Genomic DNA, 15,399 nt, shown 5'->3' with positions numbered 1-15,399 from the left:
TTTATTATGTTGAGGTACTTTCCTTTTGTTCCTAGTTTGTTCAAAGTTTTTACATGAAAAAGTTGGATTTTGTCAAATGCTTTTTCTGCATCCATTGAGATGATTATGTGATTTTTATCCTTTATTTTGTTAATGTGGCGTATCACATTGATTGATTTTCCTATGTTCAACCATCCTAGGGATCAGTCTCACTTGGTCATGATGTATGATTATTTTAATGTGCTGTTGGATTTGGTTTGCTAGTATTTTCTTGAAAGTTTTGCATCTATATTAATTGGGGATATTGACCTGTAGTGTTCTTGTGGTGTCTTTGTCTGGCTTTGGTATCAGGTATCATTACTTTAGCCTCATAAAATGAGTGTGGAAGTGTTCCCTTCTCTTCAATTTTTTTGGAAGAGTTTGAGAATAAACAGTGTTAATTCTTCTTTAAATGTTCGGTAGAATTTACCAATGAAGCCATCTGCTTCTGGGATTTCCTTTGTTGGGAGGTTTTTGGTTATTGATTCAGTCTCCTTACTCATATTAGTCTGTTCAAATTTTCTATTTCTTTATGATTCAGTATTAATAGGTTGTATGTTTCTAGGAATTTTTTTGTTTGTTTCTTCTACGTTATTCAGTTTGTTGGTGTATAATTCTTCATAGTGGTCTCCTATGATCTTTTGTATTTTTGAGGCATCACTTGCAATGTCCCTTCTTTTATTTCTGATTTTATTTATTTGAAACTTCTCTCTTTTTTTCTTAGTTAAGTTTCATCAATTTTGGTTATTTCAAAACACCAAGTTAGTTTTGTTGATGTTTTCCTATTAATTTTTTATTTATACTCTAATATTTGTTATTTCCTTCCTTTTGCTAACTTTGGACTTAGTATGTTTTTCTTTTTCTAAATCCTTGAGGCATAAAGTTAAGTGGATTTTTTGGTCAGTTGTTTTTTTTTTGTTGTTGTTTTGTTTTAGTTTCAAGTGTATAAAACAACATACAAAACCAGCATGATTGGACATTTATATAACTCACAATGCAATAACCCCAATAAATCTATTACTCATATGGCACTATACATAGTTATTATAATAGTATTTATTGACTATATTCCCTATGTTATCAATATTATGCTGGTCTTGGTTAAAAAATGGAAACCTTGTCTTATTTTTCACTATTCTAGAACATTTTTAAATACCTGATGCTACTTAGGAGAGTTAGCTATTTAAAATATTCCTAGTTTACTCTTCCTTGAACAAGTTCCTTAACAGGGGCTTTAACCAGCCCAAGGAATCTCTAGAGGGACAGAAGAATTTCATTCTACTTTATCAGTCCATTTCTTTGCTCTTCCTGTTCACTTACTTACTCATTAGTGATATCCTCCTTTTTACCTGGTAAACCTTCTTTTCTTCTTATCCAAATATGGATTAGCTCTAAAATAATATTTACTATGAGGACTTTTCCCAGGGCTACATCTAGATACATGACATACCTAGGTGTACTCCCAGTACAATGGGTACATGATACTTATTCTTTATATTTGCAGGCAAATTTTGAACTATAAATGTTCTGGACTTCCTGAGATTGACATTAATTTTTCTTCTCTGTTTTCTCTACTTCCTTTTTCCCAGCTATTGAATCAGATCCCATATGCTAGAGGAAGTGGCTAAAGAAGAGACAGAGAACTAGGTGAGAGGTTGGGGAGAGAGAGTAGAAAACTATTAGAAAACTTTATTGGGAATTAGATTTTCCCTGCCTCCCCCACTCCAAACCAAAAAGGCTTACAGTTCTTCCAGGCCATGGTTTGAGCCTGTCATTCTAGAATATTCCACAATACAGCTATTACTTTCCTGCAGAGATCATGAAACATAGACTTTTGGCTTTCCGGTCTTGCTCAAAGATCTTCTTTATTTCAGTGAAATACCAGTCCAGAACCTACTTTGAAAATTGTCATATGCTGTCCTCAGCCTCGGTTTAGGAATAACTTGTGCAAAAGCCACAATTGCTCTTCTTCACAAAACCTCTGCTGTGGTTTTCACACATCACTGCTACCTTGAGCATAGTCTTTCCTACTTCTTACAGGAGTAAGAGAAAGTATTAGCAATAAGTTAGCTCTGTTCACATTTCCGGTTTCAGGGCAGCTAACTCTGAAAATGCAGTAGTTTTCAGTGTTCGCCAACTTTGTGAAGGATAGTCCCAAAATCCACCCCAATGATGGAAATTCTTGTGTGTCCTAAGTTGCAAATGAACATTTTGCTCCCAGTTAGGAGTGGATTTTGAGTAGGTCCTTGTTAAGAAGTATGAAAATAGGAACATTGGTAATTGACAAAATGCATTAATTCCTAGGTGTGGGGACAGGGTCCCAGAGAGCAGTTTCCAGGCTCTCGGCCTCACGTGGGGGGGTGTGGGCTCGAGTGGTGGTTGGTCGTTGGCTGTAGCCGGTTGGCCAATTGACTGCTGATGTAATTGCCATGACTGCGTTGGTTGGTTGGCTGGTTGGCAGGCAAAAAACGGGGACGGCGGGTTGCAGATGGTGTGGCTCCTACTTAGTGTGTCTCGCCCAGCCGCCAGCGAGTATATAGTGGTATGACTCCCCTATCTATGTCTCCGTGGGTGTTCCTTTTTGGCCTCACCATATCCTGCGTTCTTATGTGGGGAGCGGGACCAGAGACCCTGTATGACACCCTGCATGACACTAGGTTCAGCCACATGAGTGACATCCTGAGTTGGCATTTTGTATCTAATGGCTACTAATGCTGTGAACCCTAGAATACTAGGGGCAGAAGTATGCCATGTTGGAAAAGAAGAAAAACAATCTTGTAACTCCCTTCGCATACACCTGAAAGGCCTGGAAGACTTCCTTTCCCAGAGTACATGTGGCTCTACCTGGACAGACATGCGTGATATCTCAAAATCTTTTGGTATTAAAACTGTACCCCTCTCCCTGTCTAGTAAATTGGCCAGGAATTGTGCTCAATTAAGACAGTAGTGTGAGTTTTCCTTTTTAAGACATCTTTCTCACCTACAATTAATTGGCCCATTGTCCTCATTAAGCTTTCTCTTCTTGTCCTGCTAGGTGTGGAAAAAGCCGGGGAAGGAGAGAATTGTGAAACCCTACAGAGTCCACAGAGCTCTGCTCCCTGAACCCAGTGCTCTGGCCGCTGGAAGTCCCTCCCCTTGTCTAACGTCTCAGCTGACTTCTTGGAGTCTCAGCACTGAGAGTAGCCACACCCCCACCCTCCAAAGCAGGGCAGGGATCAGCTTTAAAGATTCTTGGGAACTTGCAATTGAAAAAGAGAACTGGGGTGACAGCTTGTACAAAGCCTACCCTCTGGGAGCCCACCCCTTACAAGGCCTGATGGGAACGTGTCAGCTATGTGGGTGATGTGGGGTATCCTTAGTGAGGGTGTGATAACTAAGCATTGGTCTAGGGTGACAGGCAAAAGTGGAAATGTCTTTTGCTTGCCCCACCTCATTTCCTTTTTCTCACTTGTTTCAGTAAGTTTTCCTTCTTGACTTATTTTTGGATATTTTCTGCACTTCTCTTGTTCTGTTCCTGAACTGAGACCCTTCTCCATCCACCTTGCTGCCATCTTCTCTCTGTGTCAATGTTTATTAATGTGTCCTATTTCTTGTCCCAGAACCAAGTAAATCATTCTGTGGTTGACAAGCCCACCCATCAGCAGAGCCTGCCCTCCCCTTGACTCTGGATCTCTTTCTGCTGGATGGCCCTATTTTTGGACAAGGAGCTTGTTCTAGACTCATCTTGAACCATACCACGTAAGTGCCTTCTTGTAAGTGATGGGAGAAGCCAGCCCTAGAAATGAGATATCCTTTGCCTGGAGGTGGGGAGCTGAGGAGCAGGCTGTGGAAGAACAGAAGTTGAGAAGAGAGTGGGACCCCTTCAGCAGCCCTGCTACCTTCTGTAGAGCACAACAGCTTGGCTTAAACAAAAATGTTCCTAGTAGCAGAAAATGCTTCTAGGGAAGAGCTTGCTTTTGTCACATTCATTCAATGAAAATGTACTGATCACCTACTATATGCCAGCCATGACTCTAAGTGCTGGAGACATCAGTGCTTAGAGAACAAGACAGATAGAAAATACTTTTCTTATGGATCTTACATTCTAGAAACGGTTACTGAATCAGGTGTCATTGAGTGCTCGTGACAACCCCATGAGTTATTAGCTATAAGACCTTGGACAAGTTCCTTAGCAATTTTCTGAGCCTCAGGTTCCTTATCTAACAGAGGGGTAGGAGGTTGAATGGGTCAATGGATATGGAGGTGTGTTCTTCGATAGTATCAAATACAATATAAACATATGGTTTTGTTATTTTCTACCCTCATCCCTTCCAGGGCTCTTAGGGAGTAGTTCCCCACCTTGGGCCTATAAGAAACAAAGGTGCCATAGAGCTATTTCATTTGGAAGGATTCTGTGAGTGTATGAGAGTACTAATAATTAAAGTTAAGTAGGTGGATAACTATATGACAGGTATACATAGATATATATTTTGATACAAGTAGTACATACTTATTGTGGGAAACTTAAGAAAATATAGACAAGTTAAAGAAAAGGGATAAACATTTCCCAGAATTTATTACCCAGAGACAAGTCTTGTGGTACTTTCCAGACTTATTTCTCTATGAACATATGGACCAGTATAAAACTTAGAGGGGCCACACGGTTATGCTTGAGAGTGTGTCCTCTCTTGATGAGCATTTTTCTCCTCATGTCACAGTTGGAGCAGCATTTCAGAAAATGGAGCTATTTTTTTCCAGAGAAGTGTTACATTAGTTTCCTAGGGCTGCTATAACACAGTACCACAAACTGGGTGGCTTAAAGCAACAGAAATTTATTCTGCCACAGTTCTGGAGGCCAGAAGTCTGAGATCAAAGTGTTGGCAGGGTAATGCTCTCTCTGAAGGCTCTAGGAAAGAATCCTTCCTTGGCTCTTCTTAGCTTCCAGTGGTTCCCAGGAATCCGTGATGTTCCTTGGCTTATGACAGCATCACTCCAATCTCTGCTCCTGTCTTCACATTGCCATGTTCCCTTGGTGTGTGTCTGTGTCTAAATTTTCCTCTTCTTATAAAGTCATCAGTCATTGGATTAGGGCCCACCCTTATTCAGTACGGCCTCATTTTACCTAATATCTGCAAAAACTGTATTTCCAAAGAAAGTTACATTCTCAGGTTCCAGGTGGACAAGAATTCTGGGAGGACACTATTCAACCCAGTACAAATGTCAATCCCATTGCTTATTTGAACATGCTTCAGGTATGGTTGGTCCCCCATGTCACGAGAGAGGCAGCCAGGCACCCTGTCGCAATAGGGGACACCAGGGTTTCCTGCTCTTTTCAGTCAGAAAACATCTTGATGTCAAAATCCCTCATTGGATTAGATGTACATGTGCTCTAGTGGGAGCTGTTCTAAGTCCACACTTAGTAAGGTGACACCATTCACTGTGCAACATTGTGAAGGAGAAAAGTTATCAATTCCATTTATTTGCAGGTGAACACGTATGCCACAACAGCTCTTGAAGGTTGAGGTAATCATTTTCAACTATTAACCTGTGGGGAAAAATTAACATGGGTACAGAGAATGGACGGGAACATACAACTAATTTCTAACTACCACTCATAGGCACTTTGGGGACGCTTTCAACTTACTTTTATAGAAGTGGAACTATGGGGATATTCTACTTTTGCCATGTAACTTACCCTAACAGTGTATCACAGGGGTCCTTCTAAGCCAGTAAATACACTTCTGTACCAAAATTCATTTATTTATTTATTTTTATTGAAGTATAATTGACATACAACATTATATTAGTTTCAAGTGTACAACTAATGATTTATTTGTACACATTGTGAAATGATCACCACAGTAGTCTAGTTAACATCCATCAACAGTTACAAATTTCTTTTTCCTGTGATGAGAACTTTTAAGATATACTCTCTTAGCAACTTTCAAATATGCAGTACAGTGTTACTAACTCGTCACCATGCTGTACATTATATCCCCATGACTTATTTATTTTATAATTGGAAATTTTGCACCAAAGTTTATTTAATGAGTATTCCTAAATCTTTTGATATGATACTTCCACTCTCCACCTCACCCCCGTGGTCCCTCACATCTTACCATTTAATGGAATCACTCTGCCTCCTTTTGCATTCCCCCTGCACCCTGCCCCTGATTCCACCAGAGGAAAAAAAAATGCTTCCTGCCCTTGGTGTTCCCTTAATCATATGCAGACATGGCTGGATGTTCTTTGCTAGGCTGCTGAGTCAGAAGCCTGGACGGGCCAGCTTCAGTCTTAATGAACTGGCTCAGGAAGGAAGTGCTAACAGAGATGGGTGCACTATGCTGTCAGTGGGTGGGAGCTGATGCCGGCTAGAAGACCTGAGCCTTGTGAGAGGCAACCTGGTTCCTGGGAAAGAGCATTAGCTGGAAGTCTGGAGGCCTGGGTTAGTCTCTGCTCGGCCACTAACTTGCTTCTTGACCCTGGTAAGTCATTCCCTTTCTCTGAGCCTCAGATTCTCCATTTATGAAACCATGGCGCTGGCCCCAGGAGGCACCGTGGGAGAACTAGAGGTCTCCTGATTCAGGTCCCCACCAAGAAGGCAGTCTCCTGTGAGGAGACTTAGGAGATGAGTTAGGAGCAGAAGCACTCACTTCAGAAACAACCACAAGGAGCAGACCACAGGAGGGATCAGATAGGAACTGCCTAAGCCTGGGGTCAGAACTGAAGAGGGCAGTTTGGAGGATATCTGTTAGAAATTGGAGAAAGAGAGGAGAAAATCCTGAACAAGTTAAATCAAGAACAGGAGTTAGGGTAGGGGTAAAGTAGGGGGGCCCAGGGTAAGATTGTGTGGAAGGGTTTGGGGGCATAAGAGACAGCCTACCAAAGATCTGGAGTTCTGGGGGAGATGGAGAAGGCAGGCTGAAACTGGAGCCAGGGAGAAAAAAATGAGCTAGGACCACACAGACAAGTCTCATATGTTTAGTCATATCAGGCTGATTTCTGAAGGAAACTGGGTGCCAAAAATGGGTACCCACCTATAAAGCACTTGATCCCTGAGATGCTTTACCCTGGAACAAAGGGAATTTGTTTACTATTAAGTCGTGATATTCTGTACTCCACGTTAAGGGACCACTAGAAGAACTTGGGTTGCTGTGCAGAGCCCTGACCAAGGTTTGGTCCCAAGCATGCAACCTCAAGCCCCTGGTCTTCAGGCTCTGGGTTTTTGCAGGTGCTATTCCCCCATACCTAGAATGCATTCTTCCCTCATCCAGAAAATTCCCTCAGGGCTCTGATGTTGCCTCTTGCAGGAGCCTTCCCTGATCCTCTCACACCTTTACTTTACTCCTGCATGTTCCTGCAAGCCTTGCACTTGCTCTCTTGTGGTGCTTCCCCAGTGCATTGTGGTCGAATCCTTAACTAGCAGTTCTTTCTTTTTCATTTTGATTCCCCAGACCTAGCAGAGAGCCTAGTGCCTGCTAAGAACTAGGCAAATATTTGCTGAACGGATATTGACTACTTTGATGTCAGACACAGGGCCCTCATGTACTCCTGCTATAGAAAACACCAGTGGGAGAACCTTTGGGAATTATACAGAAAGATGCCGTGAGGCTTGTGTCTTTTTGCTAGACACACAGCAGTATGTGTTAAAATCATATAAGGGGTGCAGCAGCACCCAAGAGCCCAATTATGACTAGAAATTTTGTCTAGAATTTCCTTATAAGTAGGCTGCTCCTAGTTTGGTGGAGGAGGGAGAATGGGGAAAAGCAGGGAGTGAGGGGACAAAATCCTGCCTTGAGGACACAATTCTGGAGTTTTTTTTCCTTAGAGCCAGAGAAAGAGGAATCACTCACTCACTCTCTCTCAGATATTAAGTCACTGACTGCCTCAAGGACAACCCTTTTCTCACTTGACCTCTTTCCAGGCTTTGACAGAAGGGCAGAGAGATCCTGATGAACATGTCCCATCAGGCATGGCACAGAGAGCCTTTTCTCATCTAACCCTCAGGGCAATACTCTAAATCAGGAACTATTATTACCCTGATTTAAAGACAAAGTATCTAAGGCACAAAGAGGTTCAACAATTTTCCTAAGATCCCACAGCAAGTAAAATAGTCTGGAATGTCTGCCACCAAATTCTAGCTATTTCCACCACCCTAATCTGCCTCTTAGAAGGATTGTTACACTCAAAGACTATTCCCTAGTTGGGTTAATGGCATTATTTTCAAGCAAGTAAAAATGATTGTGTTCCATATATATGGGAGATGTGAGCATCAAAGAGGACATATGGATGGCACATGAGCACATGCAAAGATATTCAAAATCATTAGCCATTAGGGAAATGCAAATCAAAACCACAATGAGATAATACTATGGACCTTTTATAATGGCTGAGATAAATAATACTGATGATACCAAGTGCTAGAGAGGATAAGGAGCAACTAGAATTCAGTCAAAACTAATCTTTAGTGATAGAAGGCAGAATAGTGGTTACCTTTAGCAGAAGTAGAGGTAATTGGAATAAGAAAAATGGAGGGTTTCAGAGGTCTACAAGCTGGGTGATGATTACAATGGGTGTGTTTACTTTATGAAAATTCATCAAGCTTATAATTTGTGCACTTTTCTGTTCATAAAAGTTTACTTCAACAAAAAGTTTATTAACGTAAATTGTTACAAAAGTAAAATATACTCATTGTAAAAATAATGCAACGAGCACAGTAAGCATAGATCAAAAAGTAAAACTTGCCACCCACACCCCAGTTCTATTTCTCAGTGGTAACCACTGTTACCAGTTTTTGACTTATCAAAGCACATAAACAAATACAGCATTTTTTTCTTGTACAAATGGGGAGTGGAGTCGTAGTGCTCACAAGTCAGAAACAAAGAGTGAGCATTTGCCAAGAATATTGACCTTCGGGACGTGGGATGGAGGTAGGCAGCTAAATAGACATTGAGGATTCTGGTCACACTATCAAAACTAATAACTAGAAAAATAAACAATATTATTTAAAAATGGGCAGAGAATATGAACAGACATTTCTCCAGAGAGGACATACAGATGGCCAACAGACATATGAAAAGATGCTCAACGTCATTAAGCATCAGGGAAATGCAAATCAAAACCACAATGAGACACCACCTCACCCCAGTCAAAATGGCTATCATCAATAAATCAACAAACAAGTGCTAGTGGGGATGTGGAGAAAAGGGAACGCTTGTGCACTGTTGGTGGGATTGCAGATTGGTGCAGCACTATGAAAAAAAGTATTGTGGTTCTTCATAAAAAGATAAAAATGGAACTACCATATGACCCAGCAATTCCATTTCTGGGTGTTTATCCCAAGAAAATAAAAACACTAATTTGAAAAGATATATGCATGCTTATATTCATTGTAGCATTATTTACAGTAGCCAAGATATGGAATCAACATAGGTGTCCACTGATAGATGATGGATAAAGATGTTGCATATACAAGGTCTGACAGTTAAGTTCGCAAACTTGTTGCAACGATGTTGCTAACATTTTTTGATATCAGAGGGATTATTCATTATGAATTTGTACCAACTGGACAAACAGTTAACCAACTTTACTATTTGAAAGTGCTGAAACGGCTTCATGAAAAAGTTAGACGACCTGAACTTTTCACCAACAATTCATGGCTCTGGCATCACGACAATGCACCAGCTCACAGGGAACTGTCTGTGAGGGAGTTTTTAGCCAGTAAACAAATTACTCTATTGGAACACCCTCCCTATTCACCTGATCTGACTGCCAATGACTTCTTTCTTTACCCAAAGATAAAGGAAATATTGAAAGGAAGACATTTAGATGACATTCAGGACATCAAGGGTAATACGATGACAGCTCTGACGGACATTCCAGAAAACGAGTTCCAAAATTGCTTTGAAGGGTGGACTAGGCACTGCTGTCTGTCCATAGCTTCCTAAGTGGAGTATTTCGAAGGTGACCGTAGTGATATTCAGCAAGGAGGTATGTAACAATTTTTTTAGGATGAGTTTGAAAACTTAATTGTCCTACCAGGTATATATAATGGAATACTAATCAGCAACAAAAAGAATAAAATCTTGCTGTTTGCCACAACATGGATGGACCTAGAGGGTATTATGCTAAGTGAAATAAGTCAGATAGAGAAAGAAAAATACTGTATGATTTCATTTATATGTGGAATCTAGGAAAAAAACTGAACAAAAGAACAAACAAAACAAATCAGAAACAAACTCATAGATACAGAGAACAAACTGATGGTTACCAGAAGGGAGAGGATGGAGGGATGGGTGAAAAAGGTGAAGGAGACTAAAAGGTACACACTTCCATTTATAAAATATGTAAGCCATGTGGATGTAGTGTACAGAACAGGGAATATAGTCGATAATATAACTGCATGGAGACAGATGATTACTAAACTTATTGTGGTGATCACATAAGGTATATAAATGTTGAACCACTATATTGTACACCTGAAACTAATATAATACTGTATGCCAACTATACTTTAATTTAAAAAAATTAAAGACCTAATACCTGAAACCAGGCCAACACTCCAAACATCCTTGTCCCCAATCACATTCATCTATGCTGGAAATAATTATCCCCACTCCCTTCCTGCCTTACTCCTCCTAAGCCTTTGGAACATCAGAGTGAATGTAACCAACTAGAAAACTGCCACAGAATGAAAAGGGGTAAAATACTCCAGACTAGAAAAGCCAAGGACAGTAATGGACATTGAATGTTGGGATATGTCAGTGGAATGTTAGAAGTCAAGATACAATGTTATGGCAGGCATCTTTTCTTGTAGGGAGTCTTCCTTGACAGTCTTTCTGTTCCACCCCCTTGACTGGGTAGGTACTCCTCCTTAATGTTCCCACAGTATTCTGTGTTCACCTCTACTGTGGCACTTTTCACATTGTTTTATGGTTGTCTGCTGGTGTATTGGTTGGCTTCTCTAGACTGGGAGATCCTGTCAAGGTAGGGATGGACTGCCATCTTTATCTTTGTATTCCCAGAATTCAGATCAGCATCTGGCCCACAGCAGGCATTCAGTGAATGTTGATTTGAGCAAATGAATTAACTGAAAGAAATGTCTCCTTAGCAATCTACCCAACAAGTGTAGCATCCTGGATGGAGGCACAAGAGATCGTATCATCTCCGGCTTTCTGCTCCAGACTTACATGGAGAATCCCACATGGTGCAACCAAAATCCTCAAGGCCAGATAGCACTTTGTACTGGAAGCTTTGAAATGCAATGCCTGGCTTTGAAGAGGGTGTATAACACAAATAATTTACTATGCATTGATCCAACTAATGGAAAATTAACAATAGCTTTTAAATTATCTTCGAGTGTGATGTGTTTAGATTAACATGTTGATTGGGCAATGTTAAAAAATATGTAATTTTTAACCTTCTAGATCTCACAGAATGATCTGAAGAGAAACTTTAAAAAATGAATAAGTATAGGGTTATCTGTTGCAGCATTGTTTAATATCATATGATTGGAAACAACCTAAATGTTCATTAGTATGGGACAGGTTAAATACATTACAGTATGTCTTTCATATATTGGAATACTATGCAGTTAAAAAAATAAAGAAGAACTTCGCTGACATAAAATAATCTCCAAGATATATTGTTAAATGAAAACAAGAAAAAAAGATGCAGAACAGTGTGTTGTATAGTACTGTGTATATAAAAAGAGTGAAAGAGAATATCTATGTATTTGTTTGAATGTGCATAACAGCATCTTGAGATATACCTAAGAAACTGACAACATTGGTTGACCATGGAGAACTGGGAGGAAGAGGTGAAGGAAGATTACATTGCACACTTTTTTGTATCTTCTCTTACATTTTTATCTATGTGAATGTGTTACTTAATCAAAAATAAATGTAAAAAAGAATGAAACCGTCATGGGAAACAAGAAAAGGTGACATCAATGTGAAATGAATTTTAAGGGATATGAGGAAGCAAGAAAGCCAATGTATTTGGACTAACAGAAATCAGAGCAGAAAACATGGCCATTTAAGAAATCAGAGGGAAGAGTGGGTTTTTCCAAGGATGAACCAATCTGAGTCATTAAGTGCAAAGAGCAAGGGTAGGCTGAGAGGCAATCGTTATGGTAACTCATTAAAGAGCTGCAGTGCAAACAGCTGGGACAGATGGACCCTTTTCTCCCTCTCTCCCTTTCCCCATGGATCCTTTGTCAGAAGCAATATTTGGCCTTTGCACTCAGGCTAAAGTTGCCTGGAGAGGGCTCTAGGGCTCTGCTGAGACCTCCACAACAGATAGAAAAAAGAAAACAAAAGGAAAACCAGCATCAGTCAAGAGTGAAACCTCTATAGGGCTCCACCCCCAGAGAAAAGCCCTCCTTACTTTATCAGTTGTGTGGGGTCCCTGGTGTTCCTGCCTCTCTACCCACATAACCTAAAGGGAAAGCTGCCCGTTGATAGGCCCTACCCACTTAAACAGAACCCACAGTCAGCCCTCCCATTCCGGAGAGAGGTTTGTGGGGGAAATAGATCTACACAATTGCAGAGTAAACCTGGGCCCTCTACCCATTAAATCTAACATTGTTTTTCATTCATAAATATGACCAGACACAAACGTCATCAGACATTTGGGGAAAACTATCAGCATGAAAGGGAAGGACCAAACTAAACAAATTGAATTGACCCCAGAGAAAAGAGAAGTAATTAAAGGAATAGAAGAAAACTTAAATATATTCTGATTTGTATCACTAGAGAGGCCAGCCAGTGCTATTTTACCAGATTAAAATGTTTCACAACTTCCCTTTCTATCCTCTTAAAAGAAAAATTAGTTATTTGGCAAAGATTTACTAATTCATTACAGCATCAGAAAGAAAGAATTCTGAGATTTTTAAAAAATGTCTCTTTTCTCTAGAAGCTAATGGTATAGGAAATGTCCAGATGAGTTAATTATGATGTGATTTGGCAAATGCTAGGATAGATTAAACCCAGAAGAGGATACCTTGTCAGCTGGGAGGGGATGCTTTACAGAGGGGGGGTGTCTCTTCAACATTAATAGATAAGCTAGGAGGGAGCCCACATGCACATAGGGAACAGACTGAACAAGCACAGCACATTTAGGGAAATGAACCTAGCTCGATATGGTCGATGCCCAGAGCTGAGCATGAGTGAGTTGCAAGGGATGAAGGCAGAAAGGTGGGCAGGGGTCAGATCATTTGCTTGCTAACAATGGACATATCGGTCCTCTAGGAAAGGGTTCCCCAGACCTATTCAGGGAAAAGAGTCCTTGTGAGGTGCTTTGTAGAACAAACAAAATGCTGATATATTTAACTCTTTCATATGTACTGGAAATAATTTTCCTAGCAGAAACTATGACTGTTCTGGGTTATCAATAAAAAAAATCACAACCACAAACATATTCATTCACATCAAAAACAAGTTGTTGAAGTATGATCCATTGGTTTCTGAGTTTTTCCCTTGATTCTTATTTGCTGCAGGTTAATTACTAGCTAGAAGAAAAGCAGTAGTAGAAAACGGTGACAGAGATTTTAAAAATTTTTATGTAAGAAAAACTGAAAATTGAAACAATTCAATCCATTAACTTAATTCTTTCTGTGAACTAAGAAAAAGATGGTCAATATTTGACTTTGGCTATAGGCCCTTTGAAGTACTCTATAGATCTACAAATTTCTTGGTGATTAATTTTAAAATCACTTCTAACTGAAGATTTTTAAAGGGGGTCCAACACCAGGGCCAGGCCACTCCTTATTGGGGGAGAAACAGGGAGGGGAGGTTTTGATAAAAAGAATGCCTGATACAGAATTAGAAATCAGAAAATAGAGCTAAAGTTTGGATTCTGGAAAGGTAGCTAATTGTTGCATCAAGTTAGAGGACCAGGCAGAAGAAGAATGGGAGAGAGAGGAGGCTTCAAGAATTGAAGTATAAGCAGGTAATTCTGGAATCCCATTCACGTTGAACATGTCAGGGCACTCTGTCAATCTGCTTCCCTGGGTCTGGCGCAGATTCTGAGGAGTCAAATCAGGTTAGATAATATGTTCAGCTATAAGATTTAGAATTAACATTCTGCTGGAATTATGGAGGATGGATGGGGTGGGGCAGAAAGGAAGCAAGGAGATATATTAGGAGAGTACAATCTGGTAATCCAGGACGGGATATAGGCCTGGGCTAGGATGTTGGCAGGGGGTTGGAAAGAAGTGGTGGCAATCAAGAAGCTTTGGGTTGGAAGAGCCACTGGGATTGGGTAATAATCTGGGCAAAAGAGAGGGAGGAATCATGGATAACTCCCAGGTCTCCGACCTGGACAATTAGGTGGGTCTAATAGTACCATTGACTGAGATAGAGAGACGCTTGAGGAAGAACAGACCTGGGTTGGAAGTGGAGTGGGGGAGATGAATTAAATTTTGAATATGCCAAATGAGATGGCTTTGGGATATTCAAGTAGAGATATTCAGAGGTAGCTACACTCACAAATCTGAACTTCAGGGCTACAGTTAAAGATTTGGGATTTGTCACAATGAAGGTGATAGCGAAAACTATGAACGTGGATGGGACTCATCCAGGATAACATGTAGGAGAAGAGAAGAGGAGAGAGGGAACGTCAGAGTAGGGCAAAAGAAGAGAGGAGAGGGATGGAGAGGAAGGACAGGAGAATGAGGATAGGGAATACCAAAGTTTTAAGAGATACAAAGAAAAAAGGGAATCCATGAAGAAGTTTTCTGAAAGGCAAGAGGGAAGACTTTTTCAGAAGGATGACAACAGAATAATAGGTCAACAGACTAATAGAAACGTCACTAAAAATGAACTCTAGAAAGAATTTGGCCAAAACTGTTGAACTAATAATGGTGGAAGTAGTTTCAGGGGAATATTGTGGGTGAAAGTCAGACTGCAGGAGGTTGGAGATCAGGAAGTTGTGGCAGGGAGACAGCACAACTCTTTCTTGAAGTTAGTCACATGAACAAATCTTGACACTGTCTGCATCTCTGTGGTCCCTTCAGCCGAACTTTGCAGGGTCCTTGCAGCTCTGATATTCTGTAATTGTATGAAACTGGCCTTGAAGAAGTCCTCGAGCCCATTTTGGCTCTCGTGATAATTTTCCTTCAGTGGAACAAAGGTTACTTGTCTAAGAACCGAAGCCTCTGACTTGACTGATCAAAGTTTATCACGTGCATTGAAGCCACCTACTTGGCAGATGTAGTGAAAAGCTACACAGATCTGGGCCCAGGACAGGATGCTGTGGTGTGGGCGGGGAAGAGAGCAGGTGCTAACTCTACAGACAGCATGCCTAGCAGAGCATTTGGTAACAGTGCCTATTTGCCTCTCAAAACAATTTTATAGGAATTACCAAAGAAATCTTATCAGCTTTCCAGACCAGGTCGGGAGG

The sequence above is a fragment of the Rhinolophus hipposideros genome (genome assembly GCF_964194185.1).
Source record: "Rhinolophus hipposideros genome assembly, chromosome: X".
Taxonomy (NCBI): Eukaryota; Metazoa; Chordata; class Mammalia; order Chiroptera; family Rhinolophidae; genus Rhinolophus; species Rhinolophus hipposideros.
This window is presented reverse-complemented; position numbering follows the sequence as displayed.